Source organism: Artibeus jamaicensis, unplaced genomic scaffold (assembly GCF_021234435.1).
Source record: "Artibeus jamaicensis isolate MK-2021 breed Jamaican fruit bat unplaced genomic scaffold, CSHL_Jam_final contig_781, whole genome shotgun sequence".
NCBI lineage: Eukaryota > Metazoa > Chordata > Mammalia > Chiroptera > Phyllostomidae > Artibeus > Artibeus jamaicensis.
In genome coordinates, this window is record NW_026521968.1 from 3,397,161 (window position 1) to 3,405,386 (window position 8,226).

Sequence of the window (8,226 nt, forward strand, 5' to 3'; positions counted from 1 at the left end):
ACGACATCCCTCTGTGTGGAGGCCCTGCCGATTTCAGCCAGCCTCCTTATCAGGTGCACATGTGATGAAAGTGTGGCCTACACAGCACTGGCTGGTTCAGGCGGATTCTCCTCTGAAGCCCACCTCACCAAAGACAAGGCTGGAAATTGCTGGGAACATTTTCAGCACCCTCAAATCCCATCAACAGGAGCTGTTAGCCTACTTGTCTTCAAACATTATGCTGGCACCAAAAGGTACTTATGAGAGCAGAAAAATGTTCTACAATTGAAGATTAGTCAAACCAATACTAGTTCCCTACCAGTACCAGATAATGCAAGGAGAAAAGGAGAAACTTAAATCAGTCTGAAAACACATTTCTTGTCTCTTTAGGATCCTAACAATATTAGAGAGCTCCACAAGTTGACAAGCCCAGGGCTACATATTCTCAAGATGGCTGACAAGCTGTTTTCCTGGTAGGTTAGCATGTCCAAGGGTAAGGCAGCACCCTTTCCCCCAAACAAGTCCTTCAAGGCTGAAATAAGCAGCCATTTATGCAGCATTCAGTCCAACCCCATGGCCTTGAAATCCTAGACACATTTGCATGCAGTGGTGCTCTGAGGGATTTTTGTAAACGATTTCATACATGGCAGCTGGGGCTGGCATCTCCTCCAATGCTGGATACACCTGGAACTGGGCACCTGCACTCTGCACACATGGTCTGCTCAGACCTCACAGCCAACTGATGCTTCCATGTGGCAATAATAATTCTCTTGTTCTTTAGTCAGTTATGTGAAAGAAAAAGAGACAGAAAAGAAGGGACATTTAAAGGATCTAAAACATGAAGAAACACCTTAAGAGATACTAACAATACCTGGCATGGGTTGTAGCAGACACAAAGCCAAGTGTGTCACAGAGACTTTCTCATTTATTTCTCACCTGTTCCCCAAACCCCCTGTGTTGTAAGGCATGAGGAAAGCATTTTACTGATAAAGAAATGGGAACTGTTAAATAATAGACATTTAATAATTTGCCTTCTGTCACACAGCTAAAATGTAATGTGTCATGGACAGAAATAGACAGCCCTTCCCGAAAAGTATCCTTAAGCTGTCATCTTTTAAAATACTGCAGCTAAGGATATTACTTTTTATTTCTTAAGAATAGAAGTCGCCAAAACACGTCAATCCCCCCTGAGATTGTAACCTCCACCGAGACACTTACTGTGTCTGTTCATGCTGCCAACACCACCTTCCCACCCCACTGTTACTGACACACAGCAGTCACTTAGAAAGTGTTTACCAAGTAAGTAAAATATTATTCATTAACCTCTTAAATCTCTTTTGGTAGTCCTTGAACCAATCCTTGCAACAGCTCCTTCAGTGTCCCTCTGCTCTGGTGCTTTGTTCCAGTGCCTAATGCCATCACTGCCCTAGCAAGACACGGCCCAAGTAGAAAGCAGTTACAGGTTGTAAAAACGGTAATGCCCAAGGGCTCCGCACATCTCTTAGCCAGTGATGCAAAAAGACAATTTGGTGACAATACAATTCTTGACCCAGTAGTTGCTGTTTCCCGTTTTGGTTTGTTATGGCTGGGAGAGGCCAGAAGAGTCTGAATAAGAGAAAACCCAGGTTAGATACAACCATGTAAGGGGAGTGTTGACCCTGTAGAACTTTCCCTGCACCCCTGAATGAGGCCGTCTCCCCAGTGCCAGCCCCCTACCTCAAGGCAGAAATTTATAGCCTGAAATATCTACAAGAGAAAAAAAATAAAGGCTGAAGATAAATTAGCAACCCGCCACAAAAAGCTAGAAAAAAACAAGAACTTAAACACAAAGAAAATGGAGGACTGGAAGTACCTCAGATAAAAAGGCAGAAGAAAATAAAAAGGTTAAAAGTACAATACAAACTGATATGAAAACTTTATGCCAATACATATACAAATTTAGATAAAAGTGAAAATTTCCTAATAATACTGAAACTATCAAAGTAATAAAATATGACTAGGTACATATCTTTTGAAGAAATTGAGTTTGTAACTCAATATCTTCCAACACAGAAAACTCATCCAGATAGTTTTAGCATTTTATATTGTCAAATACAAAGATACAAATAACATAAATCAGTCTTACAAATTCTTCCAGATAATTAATAAGATGTGAAATTCCATAACTCTTGCTATAAAATCAGCATAATCTTCATGCTGATGAAACAATCTCAGAAAAGAAAATTATGGGTCAATGTTTGTCATTAACATAGATACAGTAACCTAAATAAAATATTAGGAAAACAGTTAAACATTGATTCAGAAAAAGAAGACATAATATATTATGACGAAGTTGAGTTTATTTCAGACATTCAAGGTTTATTCAGCATTCAGACATCAATCCAGGGGAAATAAATGGTAATGAAAGAAATATAATAAATAAAATGCTGTAAAAAAATCCATCCAGGTAAATCATATCATTAGCATAATAAAGGAGCAATTTTGTGATCATCTCAAGAGAGGCAGAATAAAATTTTGATAAAATTAACAAATAAAAATACAATAAAATTGCATTTTATGTATTTATTTATTTACTTTATTCCAGATAATTTATTTTTATCTTCATGATAAAAATAAAAATCCTTTGGCAATCTAGGTACACAGGGAACTTTCTTAATCTAATAAGGGTATTCATCAAAACCCATAGCAAAGATCAAACTTAACAGTGAAATATTGAAATTTTTCATCCACAGGTCCAAAACAAAACAAGCTTGTCTGGACATATTGTACTACAGCTCAGCCGGGTCAGTAAAGGGGATAAAAAGTACACAGATTAGAAAGAAAGAAAAAACTCTTCAAAGACAACATAGTTTTATACTTAGATAACCCTAAAGAATTTGCAGCTACTCTACCAGAGTTAAGAACTGATTTTACCAAAGTTGCTGGATACAAGGTTAATATGTAAAAAAATCAAATGTATTTCTATATGTTAGTAGAATATATAGGACAAGTTGGTAAGTTTTGTTATGTAGATTCTGTTGGTGCTGTCTCTGGCTGGTAAGGGTCTCAAATTGTCTCTGGTGATTAACTTTTTCCCTTGGTAGAGAAGGGGGGACAATTTTACAAACATATGCCCTGTTTTTAGGCAAATAGAGAAATAGAAGACACCTTTCTTTGTATTTTTTCCTTTTAAATGAAACTTTTTGGGTGACACAGGTAAATAAAATTATACAGGTTTCAGGTGCACAGTTCCACAACATATCATCTGTACACTGTGTTGTGTGTTGCCACCCTAAGTCAAGTCTCTGTCCATCATTTATTCCCCTTTACCCTCCTCTACTTCCCTGCATCCTCTTTTCTCCTGAGAAACCATCACACTGTTGTCTGTGTCCATAATTTTTTCTTTTATTTTTCTCTTTGCTCAATCTCTCCACCTCCCCATGCAGTTCCCCACTCCAATAACTCATAATTCACTCTATCTTTGAGTCACTATTCTGCTTATCAGTTCATTTTGTTCACATAAATTCAACAAATGAGTGAAATCCTATGGTGCATTGTCTTTTTCTGAGTGGCTTATCTCACTTAGCATAATGTTCTCCAGATCCATTCATGCTGATGCATGAGGTGGATATCTTTTCTTTATATGGCTAAGTAGTATTACTTTGTGTAGATATACTATAGTTGTTTTATCCACTCACCTATACCTGGGCTGCTTCCAAATTTTGGCTATAGTAAATAACACTGCAATAAACATAAGAATGCATATATTCTTTCAAATTAGTGTTTCAGGTTTCTCCAGATAAATTCCCAAAAGAGGATTCACTGGATAATATGGCAGTTCTATTTTTAATTTTTTGAGAAAACTCCAATCTGCATTCCCACCAACAGTGCACAAGAGTTCCCTTTTCTCCACATTACCACCAACATTTGCTGTTTGTTGCTTTATTGATGGTGGCCACTCTGACAGGTGTGAGATTATATCTCATTGTGGTTTCAATTTTTCATTTCTCTGATGATTAGTGAACATTAAGCATCTTTTCATATGTCTTTTGGCCACTTATATGTCCTTATTGGGACAGTGTCTATTCAGGTCCTTTGCCCATTTTGTTCATTGGATTGTGTGTGTTTTTTGGTGTTGAGTTATATGAGTTCTTTATAAATTTGAGATATTAACCCCTTATCAGATGTATCACTGGCAAATATGTTCTCCCATTCCGTGGGCTGTCTTTTCACTTTGTTAATGGTTTTCTTTGCTGTGCAAAAACTTCTTAGTTTGATGCAATCCCATTTGCTTATTTTTTTGTTTTCCTTGCTGAGGAGCTATATCAGAAAAGATATTGCTACAAAACATGTATGATTTCACTACATGTTTTCTTCTAAGATTTTTATGATTTCAAGTTTTATCATTTAAACCTTTAACCTATTTTGAGTTTATTCTGTATATGGTGTCAGAAGGTGGTCTAGTTTCATTTTTTGCTTGTATTTGTCCAATTTCCCTAACACCATTTATTATTAATAAATAGACTATCTTTATCACACTGTATATTCTACCTCTTTGGAAAATATAAATTTACCATAAAGATGTAAATTTATTAATGGGTTCTCTATTCTACTCCATTTCTACAGATCTGTTTTTATGACAGTCTATGTTGTATTGATTACTATGGCCTTGTAGTACAGTTTGACATTGGATACCATGATTCCTCCAACTTTGTTCTTTCTCAAGATCACTGTGACTTATCACTTGTCAGCTTTCTGGCTTAGATCAAGTGAACCACAAGTTATGGTTCTTCAAGGTCTTTCATGGTTCCATATAAGTTTTTGGAATATTTCTTATATCAGGAGCAGCAGAAGAGCAACAGTGAAGTAGGAGAGAACAGATTCCACTTCCCACTAGACACGGGAGAAAAACCTAACTGATCTAGAGGAACAGAGCAAACAGACAATAGTACCCCATCATATATAAAGATAAGAGACCAAAAATTGTAGCAGACATTGAAAAACCAGACAGTAAGGAGAGTGCTTCAGGACAATAAAATCTCTGGGGCCACAGTGGCTGTAGCCCCAGACTGGACACCTGCCAGGTCTGCCATAGGGTTCTTAGGAGAGAACCAGGTCAACAGCTCCCTCCTTGGCCAAACAAGGTTTGAGCAGCACCAGGAGAGACCCGGTTGCTTGAAGTCACAGAGAGGGGAATAAGGACTAAGTGGCAAACAACAGGGGCTGTGAACACCCACAGAGTCTATGGACACAAGCTGGGGAGAGTTAAGAGTTGGGGAGAGTTGAGAGTTGGGCCATGATGGGCCCAAACCCTGACAGTCCCCAGTCTGGTCAGAGAATTGTGCTATGTGAGAGGACAGGCCTCTGTATGGAGTGGCAGGATTGAGTAGGAGGAATTTCTCAAAAGGAAAAAGTGGAAAAAGAGACACTGTTTGGGGAATTTTCCCACAGCAGCCACTCTGGTCTCCTCCCCACCCAGCTGGGCAGCACACCTAAGGTGGTGTGGAAGGCCTTGTGCACCCCCATAGCCCTGGGAAGAGTGTGGACCCAAACCTGTGGGACCAGAGGAACCCTGACCTAGTGCACTCGCCCACAACCCAGGGAGAGTGTACTCTGTGGAAGGACTGGATTGCACACTCAAAGCCCCAGGAAAAGGCACCCAGCTAGCCCCTGGGTGAGTGTGCACCCAAGGCTGACTGACTGCGGACCAGGAAGGGAGAAAATCTAAACCAATCGCCCCTCAGCCTGGTGCAGCCAGCAAGACCAGCAAAAACCAGTTTGAAACCAGCAAGAGGCTTTTTCTTTTTAAGTAGTTCTTTATTTTTTATTTTTATTATATTTTTCTCTTTGATCTCCTTTTTTATCATTCCTTCTTTCTTGTTTTATTCCTTCTTTCTTTCCTACTTTATATCTTCTTCTTTCCTTCTTCTTCTTTTTTTTTAAATTCCCACAAATGAGAAGAAAATCCAGAACTGTAAAAAGACCAGAGCTGGACACAAAGAGTGTTCATCCCCATAGCTGAGACAGTGAGACAAATTTCACTTTGCTATTATAGAAAGCCTGCAAGTTATTGCATATTATTATTTTTATTTTTATTATTCTTACATTTTTATTTTAATAGTATTTTTGTACTCCTCTTCTTTCTGTTTAGTCTTCATTGCTTGGCAGGTTAAATTGTATCATTTGCAAAGTTTCCCTGTTCTCTCTTTCATAGTGTATCACTGTGAAATTTACTGTCCTTCACTTCACTTTTGTTCCATTAGCACACTACTGATAGTCCTACACTCCCCATTCTCATTATCCAGATCACATAGATTCTGTCACATGATTGTTGCTCCATTATTATTGTAAATGATACCTGTTACATACAATTCTAAATACTACACAACACCCTTCCCAGATCTTAGCCCACCTCATGGTCTCCTGAATTCTATTACTGTAGTGGTTAACTCCATTCTCTCACGCAATACACCTATTTACTATCCTTTACTCTCACCTTACCTCAGAATTATCAGAAACTACAGGAAAAGTACAATGAACTCACTGCAAACTATATCAACATGAAAAAGGAAATAGAAACTATCAACAAGGGCCAAAAGGAAATGAAGAATACACTATCTGAAGAACACAGTAGAAAGAATCAAAAGCAGGATCAATGAAGCAGGAGATTGGACCAGTAAGCTAGAGGACAAAGTAGAAAAAAACACCCAGAAGGAGCAAGAAAAGAAAAAGAGGATCAGAAAGAATGAAGAGGGATTAAGAGAAATGCAAGATAATATATAATGTAATAATATTTGTATAATAGGTATACCAGAAATAGAAGAAGAAGAAGAGAAAGGTATAGAAAACGTATTTGAAAAAGTAATAATAGAAAACTTCCCTAATTTGATGAGAGAAAAAGCCACACAAATCCAGGAATCACACAGAGAGATCCAATCAAGAAGAACCCAAAGAGGCCCACTTCAAGACACATCATCATTAAAATGGCAAAATTCCAAGACAAAGAGAGAATCATAAAGGCAGCAAGGGAGAAAAGAGAAATAACATATAAGGGAGCCCCAATAAGGTTAGCAGCTGACTTCTCAATGGAAATGCTCCAACCCACAAGAGAATGGCAAGAAATATTTCAAGTAATGAGAACCAGAGGCCTACAACCAAGGCTACTTTACCCAGCAAGGTTCTCAATCAAGATAGAAGGCCAAATAAAGAGCTTCCCAGACAAAAGAAGTCTAAAAGAATACACCTCCACCAAGCCAGCTCTACAAGAAATACTAAAAGGACTGCTTTAAGGAAAGGAAGGAAAAGAGACAGAGAGAAACACAGGTACAAAAATGGCAATGGATAAGTACCTATCAATAATAACCTTACACATAAATGGATTAAATGCTCCAAATCAAAAGACACAGAACAGCTGAATGGATAATAAAGCATGACACACACATATGCTGCCTACAAGAGACCCACCTCAGGAAAAAGACCTACACAGACTAAAAGTGGAAAGCTAGAAACAAATTTTCCAAGCAAACAAACTAGAAAAAAAGCCAGGGTAGCAATACTCCTATCAGACAAAATAGACTTTTAAAAAAAAGGGCCAAAAAAAAAAAAAAGGCCCAGAAGGTAACTTCATAATACTCAAGGGAAGAATCCACCAAGAAGACATTAACATTGTAACTATATATGCACCCAATATAAGAACACCCCAATACATAAAGAAAATTTTAGAGGACTTCAAGAAAGGTATTGACAGCAACACAATTATAGTAGGAAATTTTAACACCTCACTGTCAAAAATAGACAGATCTTCCAAACAAAATATCAAGATATTGTGGCATTGAACAATGCCCTAGAGGAAATGGACTGAACTGATATATAGAGAGCCCTTCATCCCAAAGAAGCTAAATGCACATTCTTTCCAAATGCACATGGAACATCTTCAAAGATAGACAACATAATAAGACACAAAACAAGCCTCAACAAATTCAAAAAAATTTAAATCATACCAAGCATTTTCTCATATCACAAGGCACTGAAACTAGAAACTAACCCCAAGGAAAAAAAACCCAAACACTCAAAGTCGTAGAGATTGAGTAGCATGTCACTAAACCATGAATGGGTCAAGAATGAAATTAGAGAAGAAATCAAAAAGTTTTAGGAAGCAAACAAAAATAAACTCATAACAACCCACAACACATGGGACACAGCAAAGACAGTCTTGAGAGGGAAGTTCATCACAATACAAGCCTACCTAAAAAAAGATAGAAACATTGC

At 37.8% G+C, this 8,226-nt stretch overlaps 1 pseudogene; it reads right to left on the reverse strand.

The window, feature by feature from the left end:
* Nucleotides 1-275: 275 nt before the first annotated feature.
* LOC119050853 (ribonuclease P protein subunit p14-like) lies at nucleotides 276-645 on the reverse strand (annotated as a pseudogene).
* Between the last annotated feature and the right edge of the window lie 7,581 nt (nucleotides 646-8,226).